The 12,643-nt window shown below is 38.6% G+C and overlaps 1 long non-coding RNA gene and 1 pseudogene across 3 annotated transcripts in view; one reads left to right on the forward strand and one right to left on the reverse strand.

The window, feature by feature from the left end:
- The window catches only part of LOC141515147 (uncharacterized), a 30,984-nt gene extending 19,357 nt beyond the window's left edge, over positions 1-11,627 (forward strand). For all 3 annotated transcript variants that reach the window (XR_012476228.1, XR_012476226.1, XR_012476227.1), the window contains one exon: positions 11,453-11,627. This is a non-coding gene — a long non-coding RNA (uncharacterized LOC141515147). The remainder of the gene's footprint in view (positions 1-11,452) is intronic.
- On the reverse strand, positions 541-2,304 carry LOC141515146 (NADH-cytochrome b5 reductase-like pseudogene; annotated as a pseudogene).
- Positions 11,628-12,643: the final 1,016 nt, after the last annotated feature.

Consider the following 12,643-nt stretch of genomic DNA (forward strand, 5'->3'; position numbering starts at 1 on the left):
CAGGTGTCCTGCCTCTATTTTTTTGACAAGGAGGCAAGAAACACCTGATAGAAGGTGACAAAGCCAAGATGGCAGGTAATGAGGTAAAGAGGGAGAAGCACAGGTTATAATGGACACAGAAGACCTAGGTTCAAATACTAGCTGTGTTGTGAGGGCTTGAAGCAAAGACTTTCCAAGATCCCATCTATTTCCAGAGGCTAAGCTCGACTACCACTCACTCACTAGAGAAAGTTCCAGAAGCTCAAGATTCCTTTTCTAAAAGAATGAGAGAACAGAGCCCACCCTGCCCCTACCCCATCCCATGAGGTCTGAATACATGTCAACCCATGGTAAAATCATGAAATGAGCAGGGTTTGTTTTCCCCTTCCTCCTCCCTAACTCATGTCCCTCATCCTTGTGCCCCTACCTATGACTTAAAAGAAAGGATCATTTGACCTGAGGCCAGGACACATTGTTTTAGCCATCAGAGCTGGCTGACACTGGAATGGGTTCCCTGGAAAGATAGTGAGCTCTCCATCACTAGAAATATCACACAGCAGGATGATGACCACTTGTCAAGGGGTGGTTCCTGTTCAGGTAGCAGCAGCCCAGAGGTTCTGTGACTCCGAGCTTGACCCTGAAGGCAGAATGACAGGCAATGGGCAGGGACCATGCCATATGTAAAGATGACTGAAGGACCCCTAGAAGCATAGCCTAGAGATGAGAAACTTCAGCAGGCAGAGGAAAACCCATCTTTAAGGACTTGAAGCTGGATCAATGGATAGATGGACAGAGACAGACTTCAGTTTACTGTCAGGAAAAATCTTCTAAAACTTGAAAACTGACCTGCCATAAATTAATCTACTTTATCAGGTAGTGAGTTCCCTATCAATATGGGTGTACAAGTTGAAGTTGGGTCACCCCTTTTCAGGAGTGATATGGAGGATGTAAATTCAAGTATCTGTCTTTGGCTCTAGGGTCCTTTCTTCCATCATAGGCTTTGTTTTCTCTAAACTTCTCTTGACCCAAAGCCCCAACTTTCCTTCCTTCATCTATAAAATATGGGGGATCTGAGGGATCAGCTATGACATCCTCTCTCTTCTCTCCTCCTTCCATTGCCAGCCAGGACTAAAACAGAAAGTAGGACTCCTCAGTCAGCCCGGCCCCCTGGAGACACAAGGCCATGTCTTGAATGAATCCTGGTGGGCCACAGACCAGGGCAAAGGGCTTCCTCCAGCAGGAGCTGACCAGCTCCTGGACCAAGGCCAGACTGAGATGGCCCAAGTGGGTCTTTTCTTGATAACTCCAAGGCAGTTGGTCCAGGGAAGCTTCCTGACTGAGGACAAAGAAAGTACGAACATTCCAGTAGCAAGCCTGGTCCTGAAGAAAGGACTTCAAGTAGATGCCCTCCAAAGTCTTGAAGCAGCTGACCAAGGTGATAAATGTTTCATCCTCTTCATTATCCATGATCTCCTTCAGGATGGGCAGCATGGGTGCCAGGCTAGTGCCTGCAGCCAGCATGAGGAGCTCACCATACTGGTTTGGTCTGTAGGGAAAACCCCCAAAAGGTCCTCGCCAAGATGCCATATCACCAACTTTCCAGGATTTGACATGCTGGGACATGAGCCCTGCCTCATAGCACTTAATTAAAACTTCAAAATACCCCTCAGAATTCCTGGGGCTAATCGGTATAGGCTCTCTGAATTTCCAAGCCATCCACGTCCCCCGTAAGATGAGATGCTGACCAGGGCCCAGCCCCAGTCATCCGCTCCTGGGCAGCATGAAGCGGACTCGGCAGGTGTCATTTGTCAACTGCTCCACTGCGCTAATGCAGAAATCCTGAAAGGTGTCCAGGCTGAGCTCTGAGAGAGGGTGCTCTTCCTTCTTTCTCCACAGGAGACTTTTGTCTTTCTTGGCCCAGGCTTTTTCCCACCATGCGAGCTCATGGTAATAGATGTCAAATACACAGGGTTTGCAGCCACTGCCACAGCATTGAGCAGGTTCAGTGGGTCGGAGCTGTAACCAGGCTTCCTCATCATCTTCCTCCTCTTCCTCCATCATCTTCATCCCACAGACCAGGGCAAAGGGCTTCCTCCAGCAGGAGCTGACCAGCTCCTGGACCAAGGCCAGACTGAGACGGCCCAAGTGGGTCTTTTCTTGATAACTCCAAGGCAGTTGGTCCAAGGAAGCTTCCTGACTGAGGACAAAGAAAGTACGAACATTCCAGTAGTGAGCCTGGGGCACAGCGCAGAAGGCTCCACCCCCTCTGTTCATCTTTTTGTAAAGAGAATAGATTGCTCTGTGACAATCACAGGGGTGTCTTGTTTTTGGTCATTTGTCCTTCTTAATAGACTGATCCTTCACCTGGAAGTTGGTCACCTCCTTGACAGCCAGTGTGACTGCATAAAGGGTTGAGGAACAGTTGATTTGGTGTTTACTACCTGACAACTCCAGGAAAAATGCCAGGAGAAGAACAAAGGTCTACATACAACATTTGTAGGTCAGATCAAGAGCTTTGATATTGTTAGTTTTGAGGGTTTATGGAAAATTATGTCAAAATTTGGTTACCCAGAGAAGTTCATCAGTATTGAACATCAATCTCATGACAGTATGCTTGTCTGGGTTCTGGATGGTGGACAATACTTTCAAGATTTCCCAGACACCAATGGAGTGAAACAAGGCTGTGTTCTTGCTTCCAGACTTTTTTTTTAGCATGATATTTTCAGTTTTGTTATCAAATGCTTTTAAGGTAGGATGAATACAGCAACAAGCTGATGAATACAGCTACTGCACTGATAGTAAATTCTTCAACTGCAAAAGGCTATAAGCCAAGATCAAAATGGAGAGAGTGTTGGTGCATGATCTTCTCTTTGCAGATGATTTTGCACTCAATGTAGCTTCTGAAGTTGAGATGCAGCAAAAGTATGAAATGAATTCTCTGCTGCTTGTGATAATTTTGACCTAACAGTTAACACCAAGAAAACACAAGTATTCTATCAACTAGCACCACACTACCCAGATGTGGATCCATTGACTACAACAAATACAGAAGTTTTGAATATTGTGGTTAAGTTCACTTATTCTAGCAATGTATGTTCCAGAGAGATTCACATTGATAATGATATACTCATTGCCAGAGCTAGCTCAGTATTTGGGAGATTCCAAAAGCAAGTGTGGGAGAGAAGAAGTAATATTAGGTTGACTACCAAACTGAAGGTCTACCTACAGATGACCTCATTGTTGTATGCCTGTGAGACCTGGAAAATCAAACAGCACTATGCCAGGAAACTAAATCACTTCCATTTAAATGGTCTTAGGAAGATTCTGAAGATTATTTGTTAGAAGATACCATTGAGGTCCTTTCATGAACTAAACTACCAAGCAATCAAACATTATAGATAATACAACTATGATGGGCTGACCATATTGTTTGAATACCAAAAATGCACTTGCCAAAAAGACTGTTTTATGGAAAATTCACACAGAGCAAGCACTCACAGGAGGATTAGAAAAAAAGCAATATAAGAACTCTGAAGATCTCTCTTACAAACTTTAGAATTCATTGTCCACCATGGGAGACACTGGCATAAGACTGCTTAGCATGGCATTCCCTCACCAGAGAGGGTGCTGTGTTCTATAAGCAGAAGACACACAGTTAAGAGTACCCTTCCCATATGTTCATATGAACTATTTGTGTCTGCCCTGTGGTAGAACATTCAGAACTCATATAGGTCTGATCATCCATAACTGGACACACTGTAACTCATCTCTAATATAATGATGTCAATTTGGTCTTCTTTGGTAACAGGCAAGAATCAAGCAACTAACCAACCAACCACCAGTCACTCCTTCATTATCAACTAATCAGTACCAGTTAATATTTCCTCATCGTCATTCATTAATCCAATGATTCAACAGTATTTAAGCAATGAACTTGAATTAGTTTTTGGATATTTACTGAGAAGTCATAGAGAGAACAGAAGCACAATACATACATCTTTTTAGCACCAGGGACATTTTCTCCTTTGGTTCTTAGGAGAAAGGGTTCAATTTAGAGCAATTGTCCCATTAAATTTTCTTTTAAATATGCCATAATTAATAGATGAATTGCTTCTTTGCTGCAATAGGATATAATACCTTAAAACTGATCCACTGCTATACTGGTACCTTATTTGGATCGATTGTTGGCAAACTCTTGCAGTCTGACTTTTTCAAAGCTCAGGAGACTAGCCATCTACCATACTATTTCTGTTAAGAGCAGGAAGGTCACACACAACAGAGACAAAAAACAAAAACAAAACCCTCCTCAAAATAGGTATGTCATGTGATCATGGTTCCTTGGCCAGGGAAAAGGGGACAGAGATTCAGCTCCCATTCTAAGTTTCATTGCAGTTGGTCTTCTTGCTCATCACTGGGGAAGGAAAAGAGAAGGAGTTTTTCCATGTATTCTCAGTTCTAACTTAGCAGCCACACAAAAAGGTCCCTCTTCACTATACAGTAAGCAAAAGGGAAATAGTTATGAATACTTTTGCATACTACAACGTCCATGGGGGTGATTGCATCTGATAGAGCATAGTAAGTATGCTCATAAGGATTGAACTTTTATTATCCAGTTCCCCATTAACTATGGTTTTTTTAGGTTTTTGCAAGGCAATGGGGTTAAGTGGCTTGCCCAAGACCACACAGCTAGGTAATTATGAAGTGTCTGGGGCCGGATTTGAACTCAGATACTCCTGACTCCAGGGCCAGTGCTCTATTCACTGTGCCACCTAGCAGCCCTCCCCCCCCCCAATTAACTATGTTAATCACTTTACAAATATTTTCTCATTTGAAAAGTGAAAAATGAAACTCAGATATTTGTTCATCTTTTTTGTAACCCTCTTGATGTTCCTCCTGTTTTTATGTCCCTAATACTGAGACCCTGGGTCTCTTCTCTTATTTCCAAGAAACTGGTATTGCTCAATAATTCCCCCTTTTCTCTTTAGAAGTCTAGATCCTAGACTCAAACCTAGAGTTGTTAGTGGGGCAATGACTTTTCCACTAGAAAAAAATAGAACTATACCATATGAATAATAAGTAGAAGGTAGCAAAGTCCAAAGGCTGAATGCCTTGATGCTCCTCCAATTCCAAGCATCTTATTCACCAAATATGTGTTACAGTTCTCTTTGCTACACAACAAAGGGCAAGAACTCAGAAAGAAAATAGCAGATTTGACACAGAATCTGGACATTGACTGGAATACTCTGTCAATAGATGTATAGATAGTAATTTATTGGTTTATCTTGATAGTAATTGCATCTTTCAAAAGTTAGGAGATCCATAGAGAACATTCTTCTATACCAGATTTTCACCAAGGAGGAACTAGATACTAAGGTATAAATGATGAGAATTTTGCAGGGGGTGCCCCTTTGATATTATAATTTGCAATAAATGTGAGAAAAAATAGACAGAAGTTGATCTAAATCCTATATAATGAGAGAGAATATTTCTAAAGTTTTGAAGAAAGTATAGGTAAGATCCCATAGTTTAAAATTCTGTGGAACTCTAGGAAAGATGGGAAAATCTTGAAAGTTAAATTCTGAGTGCACAAGGGAAAACCATTCTGTAAGAATGAAAAATGGAAAGTTGCATGAAGAAATTGATGTGGATATATGGAACACTAATAATAAACCATTTAAAGTTTAAGAAAGATGTGTAGGGGGACGACTAGGTAGCACAGTGGATAGAACACTGGCCCTGGAGTCAGGAGGACCTGAGTTCAAATCCAGCCTCGGACACTTAATAATTACCTAGCTGTATGGTGTGTGGCCTTGGGCAAACCACTTAACCCCATTTGCCTTGTCAAAAAACCCTAAAAAAAGATGTGTCTAAATAATGGAAGCAAATGTAGGTAAAGAATGATTACAAAATTTTGTCATGGAACTGAAAGAACAGTGTTTGGGTGAAAATTTTCTCAATAATCTGAGCCTTAAAGAAAAGTTTTGAACATCAAAAAAGATATTTTTTTCTTTTATTTGGATTGGGGATAGGGAAGAAGGTGAAATAAGGGATAAGACTGCTGTTTGAAATTGATAGGATAATTATCACCATTGATGGAGAAAAAATAGCTAATAAACAAACCCATGGAAAGGATTATAAAAATGGAAGGAAGAATGATCAAAAGGGCAAGAGATCAAGGTAAAGATATTTTGCCTTTTTTTGCCAAGGAAGTACACTCAGCTTGAAGTTGGGAAGAACTGGGTCAAATCCTACTAACTGTGACCCTAGGAGAATTACTTAGCCCTTCTGGTTCTCAGTTTTGTCGACTGTAAAATGAAGGAGTTAGACGCCTGATCTCCAAGGTTCCTTCTAGGTCTAAATTTATGATCCTGTGGTCTTTGCAACGGAAAGGAGAGAACAAAAATATCAACAGTTGAAATCTGTGAGTGATATTAAGGAATTAGTAAGGGATCATGTAACTTTGGATGAGTTCAAACCAAAACACATCCAGATGAATAACATCCCAAAGTGCTGGTCCATGTGATTTCTGAGCCATTATCAATGATCTCTGAAAGATCATAGAGAGACTGGCAGTGAATCATGTGACTAGCTAGATGCCAGAGTAGTTACTTCCAACAAACTATTAGCAGTCTTCAGATTTCAGAAAAATGAATTATGTGCCAGATAGAGAGTAACCAAAGTTGAATTCACAAGATAAGAAAGTAAACACTTCACATAATGATAAAAACCTCATGACATAACATCAAAGACCTTAAATACTTAGAGCTTCCACTCAGCTTCCCCTCCCTCCCCTTCCAGATACAGCCAGTAGTAGGAAGCTGTGGGGAGCTCTGTCTACTCCCCTTTTTGTGGTGAGTCAGCCTAAACTCCCCTCCTCAACTCATCAGAGGAAGTAGATACTGATTCTGCCCAGCCACATGAAAGAAAAAGAGACGAGTGGAGGATGGGAAGTGATAGTTGAGTACTATACCCTGAACCCCAGACTACAGAAAGAAAATTATCAGTGTTTGATGTATGGGAACTCAGTTTTCTCAGAACTTGACATTTCCCCACCCCAAAGAGGCTAAGGATGCTCAGTGGAATGGCTTTTGAGTTCTGTGCAACAAAGGAAGGGGGGGAACCCAAGAATGAGAAAGGAAGCTAGAGGCAAAATGTCTGGGAATGCAAGAACAAGACTGAAAGACAAAGTTAGAAGGAGAGAACTGATATACAAATCTAGCTCACAAGCAAATAAAATACTGGGGAGAATTATGAAAACAAAAAGAAGATTGAGTTAAAAAAAGGGAAAAAAGAAGAGACAATAGTCAAAATATTAACTAATATTTATATAGTCCTTAAAGATTTGCAAAATGCTTTACAAAATATTGTCTGATTTTATTCTCACAACAACATTGGAAGGAAGATTCTGTCACCCCCATTTTACAGTTGAGGGAATTGATACAGACAATTTAAGTAACTTGCCCAAGGTCATACAGGTACAAAGTGTCAGAGACTGTACTTGAACTCAGTCCTTTCTGAGTCTAGGTCCAACACTCTATCCCACACTATACTTTCTAAGTGTATCGCACTGTATTAGAAATTGAACTAAAATAATTTGATAAAAAAGAGAATTCTATAGGTCTTAAGGGAGCATGAAACAAAACTGAAATGCCAGAATGGTTCAAAAGAGAAATGAAGCTTTAAAAAGAAATCATGAAGATCCTACATATTTCAAAATACCCTGATGAATCAAGAAAGATTTTGGAGAAGTACCACGGAACAAGAGAAGAGCAAATATCCTAATATTCCCCCAATGGAAAAGAATAGAATTGTCATATTATTGACTAGTGAGCTTGACATCAGTGGGGTAAGTGGACATTTAGAAAATGAAGTAGTAGCCACAGAAAAAGAGGCTGAATTATTTAATCAAGAATGAGAGCTGCTGAGTTAATTTTATTTCTATTTTTCACAGGGTGACTAGAATGATCAAGGGAATGATTTTAGAAAGAGAAGAGTTAGATTTTAACAAGGCATTTGACAAAGTCCATTATACCATTATTTTTTTTTTTGAATTTAACAAATGTGAAGATTCCCATGCACCCAGAACAGAAAAAGAGGAAATATGAAAGAAACTATGAATTCAATTACATACTAATTATTTTAAAAGTTAATGTTAAATTTAGTACTGTAGTACACACACTGTTCTGCTATTCTGAGTCTTCTGTGTTCCTTTTTCTGTACTTTGGGTTTTAAAACTATTTCTTTCATCCTCTTTTCTTTTAAAAAAATCTTTTTAAAATCTTTCTTTCCCACTATTTGTTTTCTACCAAATGGAAGACATTCTTTGTAAAAAATACACATATTTAAGGAAGATGAATTTGGACATGACTCACCTCATTCTTTTCTTGAGTATAGGATGGAGAGAAAAGGGTTAGACAATAGAATATTTAGGTGGATTTAAAGCTATTGGAGTTTGCTGAATCTCAAAATCATCTTTAAGAAATTGATGTAAACTTGGATGGAGATCTATGGTGGAGAACTCCAGGGGTCTTTTCTTGATCCTCTGTGGCATTGGGGCTGTTATACCATTGACTGATATTTTGAACTTCCAGTCTTGATGACCCCTTTAAATTTCCTTTTTTCTTTTCTTCCTTCTTTCTTCTCCTTTTCTTTTTCCTTTTCCTCCTTCTCCTTCTGTTCTAATTCTTCCTTCTCCTCCTCCTCCTTGTCCTCCTTATTTTCTAATTCTTTTTCTTTCTCCTTCTCCTCGTCCTTCAAAAAGCATCATTTGGCCAAGTTTCTTTTTTATTTGCAAAATGGATTCATTGAACCCAAGTGTTAGATGTTAATTTTATTAGTTTTTTCTTGACATTAAATCTCCTGAAATTTCTTTAGATCTTTAGATCCTTATTGTGCCATACAGTGTTAGCTATCTTTTTCTCTACATCGATTTATTTTCAGATTTTATATACATTTTTCTGCCTTCACTCAACTTATTTTTTAAAAAAAATATTATAAATGTCAGGGATAGACCACTGGTTCTCTCCACTGAAGAGCTCCTTTCAAGGTAATATCAAATCATATTTTACTTTTCACCATTTTATCAATTGCTTACGAGATCAGTCTATAGAATAGGGACTGAATGTTGGAAAAACATCTATCCTTCTCTGGTTCTGTGATGTATCTCCCATCCTCAATGGTTTTTCTGAAATACCTGAAAGTGTCCCAATGATCTTATCTGTCAGTTCTTCTGGGACCTTGGTATATAGTTTGAAAAACTCAATCAAGGTAAGTTAGAATTCTATTATCACCTCACTTGGTCATCTCCTTTTAGCCATTATGTCCTATCCTTTCTAGTATGATCTTTGGAAGATAAAACATAAGTAAACAAAATGTTGGGTAGTTCTGCCTTCTCTTTGTAATTATGGTATCTCCATCTTTTAAGGACATATATGATCTAGAGAGTGACGCATAGCTAGTTAGAGTGGAAGTTTGACTAGGCAGTCTATTACAATTCACTGAAGTAACAGAGATGATGAACCTTAGCTATATTTTTACTCTTAGCCTGGAGAGTAAACATCTTGGAGAGAAGTGGAAAAACTCAGAAGATTGGTTAGAGTTTCTCTATGCTGCAGCAGCTTAAGTAACATTAGGTTTTCAGTTTTGCTTTGCTTGGAAAGGAGATACAGGGGAACACTCATTACAGGAATGGCTTTTGTCATTATTGTGGTAGAGGTGTGTATACTAAACCATACTGCTAAACCAGTCCTTTGGGAATGAGAGGAGAGAAAGACTGGTTGCCTGGGTACTCCAAGAAGGACAATGGTGACCCATTGTCCCCTTAGTCCCTTCTCTTTCATTCCAGAGACAGTAGGCTTTCATTTCGAAGTTTAGCTCTGTTCCTTAGTTACATTTATAATTTCTGTTTAATTAATACTAAAGCCAACTTACTATAGTTAAGAATTTGATTGATCATAATTGCTCTGGTTCCGGTGCTTTGTTATTTGTTAATGGGGAGTTGCACAAGAGAAGAATAACTGACACATTATGTATAAAGAAAGAGAATTTCAGAACAAAGAGACCTTTTCTACCTGAATTAGGAGTACTAGATCTTCTTTCCCCCATTCCCACCAATATATATATATATATATATATATATATATATATATATATATATATATATGAGGGAGAATCTTACTGATTTTTAAATATTTTATATAAAATTTTTTTATGTTTTTGCAAGGGGCAAACAGGGTTAAGTGGCTTGCCCAAGGCCACACAGCTAGGTAATTAAGAGTCTGAGACCAGATTTGAACCCCGGTACTCCTGACTCCAGGGCCGGTGCTTTATCCAATACGCACCTAGCCGCCCTAAACATTTCAAAATGGGGTACAAGCTGAATCCATTTCCTTTAGGTGAAAGTGTGATAATGGTATGTGTGATGGGATACCTGTTTGAGTCATGGTTGAAGCTGCAGTGCCAGTTATTTCTCCCCTGAAACATGCTCAGAAGAACCTCTCTTCAGAAGTGGAGATAGGGTGATAACTAAAAAATAGGTCTTGCCAGTTGGGAAAATAAGGGGAATAGCTGGAAAAAATTGTTGATGCCCAAATTCCAAAGATGGTAGCTATAAGAAAGGGAATGAGAATTTTTTTTAAATCTAGAGCCAAACAAATCATGAGTATGCCATCTGGGGTGGGGGAAACTTTCACAGATAACTGGATATAGCTTTAGCATTCATTATAATTGTTCTACCCATGCCACATCATGATGCTTTCTCTTCATTTGATCCTCTTTTTTCCACCTTAGCCTCTTTATTCTCCCACAAAGGCCCTCCCCACTATTATTTTGATGAATATTGCAATGACCAGAGTTGGAAGAGACCTGAAAGGCCATCTCATCCAACTATATCTGACTTAGATCCCATTCTACATGGGATGATATATCAAGAATTGGAAGGAACCTCAGAGGCCATTACTAATTTTACAGATGAAGAAACATGCCATTTCTTAGAAGGGCCATTCAGTCACTACAAATAGACCTACTTTGTTGGGGAATCCTATTACTTCCTGATACTATCCATGACATTTTTAGATAACTTTAATTTTGGGAAGTTTTTATGTATATCAGGTCTAAATATGCCTCTCTGAAACTTCTACCCATTGTTTCTATATGAACCCTCTGTAGTCAGGGAGAATAAGTCTAATTTGATGGGATAGCCTTTGAAACACTCAAACATATATTCTTTCAACCCTTCTTATCTCTAGGTTAGAAATATCTGATGTCTTTATTTCTATATGGAATGATATTAATATCACATTTCAATTTCAATTTATCTACTCTGATCAAATGAATTAGATAGATGAAATAGTGATCTGGAAAAAATCTACAATAAATAAACAGGCTTTTCATGAAAAGTCATTTATAGTATGACAGCCTTCCTCCTTTGACCAACTTTTTTTTGCTTACCATCTGATTTGTTTTGTCTCTACAGGTGCAGATATGATAACCTTCTTCGATTGTATTCTGATCAAATAATATCTTTCAATGGAAAGCATTAGACAGTGAAAAGTTATGTTATATCCCTAATGTCACATGTAAATTGGTGGTGGTACTAGAATCAATCCAGGATTATCAATTTTTTTTTGAGAATAAAAATCTATTTTAAGTGGAACAATTTTCTGGAACCCTCAATACTAGTCTTAGAACATTTAAGATGGTAAGCAAGTCCCTTAACTCAGTTTCCCAATCAGTAAAAGGAAATAATATTTGTGATACCTACCTTCTAGGATTATGATGAAACTTAAATGAGATGGTATATATAAAACTCTTTGCAAATTTTAAATACATTTACCCTTATATAAGTATAGTCTTGGGGTGGCTAGGTGGCATAGTGGATAAAGCACTGGCCCTGGAATCAGGAGTGCCTGGGTTCAAATCTGGTCTCAGACACTTAATGATTTCCTAGCTGTGTGGCCTTGGGCAAGCCACTTAACCTGTTTGCCTTGCAAAAACCTAAAAAAAATAAGTATAGCCTTAAACCTAATGAAAAAACACCAAATGTTTTCTAATGTAAATACTCCAACCTATAAGATTAAATTCAGAAAGGAAAAAGGAAAAGGCATCAGATAGAATTCTTGGAAGTGACTGGGTAACCACTATAGGGAACATGGAATAAGTGGAAAGGATATAAAGTTTGAGTCAGAAGATCTTGATAGTAGCCCTGGTCCTTCTAGGTGGTAGGAAGGCTCATCCTTTAACTTCTCTGAATTTCCTCTGTAACATGAGAGTTTTAATATATACACTATCTAGTCCACCAGTTTAGAACCTATCCTCTACTGATAAAATATAAAAAGAATGATTGAAAATCACAAATGGTTTTGCTCCAAAAGCAGAGAAAACCTTGAAGGGTAAAAGCAAATTAAAGTTTGCAAGAGACCCAATAAAGCACAATTACCCTGAGAAGATTTGAGTATCCAGACAGGATGACAACAAATGGAATATTTCTTCAGTTTTTATAACAAACTTTTGTGGAGAATAGAGTCCCCATACTTGGGATCCAAGATGAAAATCTCATATGGGCAAGTAAGGGAAGCAGAAAGAGCATCATTGTGAACAAAGACAGGAAAGATATTAAGACCAAGTTTTCAGGGAAGATATTTGTGCCAGGAGCAGGATATTCAGG

This window comes from Macrotis lagotis, chromosome 2, assembly GCF_037893015.1.
Source record: "Macrotis lagotis isolate mMagLag1 chromosome 2, bilby.v1.9.chrom.fasta, whole genome shotgun sequence".
NCBI classification, from domain to species: Eukaryota; Metazoa; Chordata; class Mammalia; order Peramelemorphia; family Peramelidae; genus Macrotis; species Macrotis lagotis.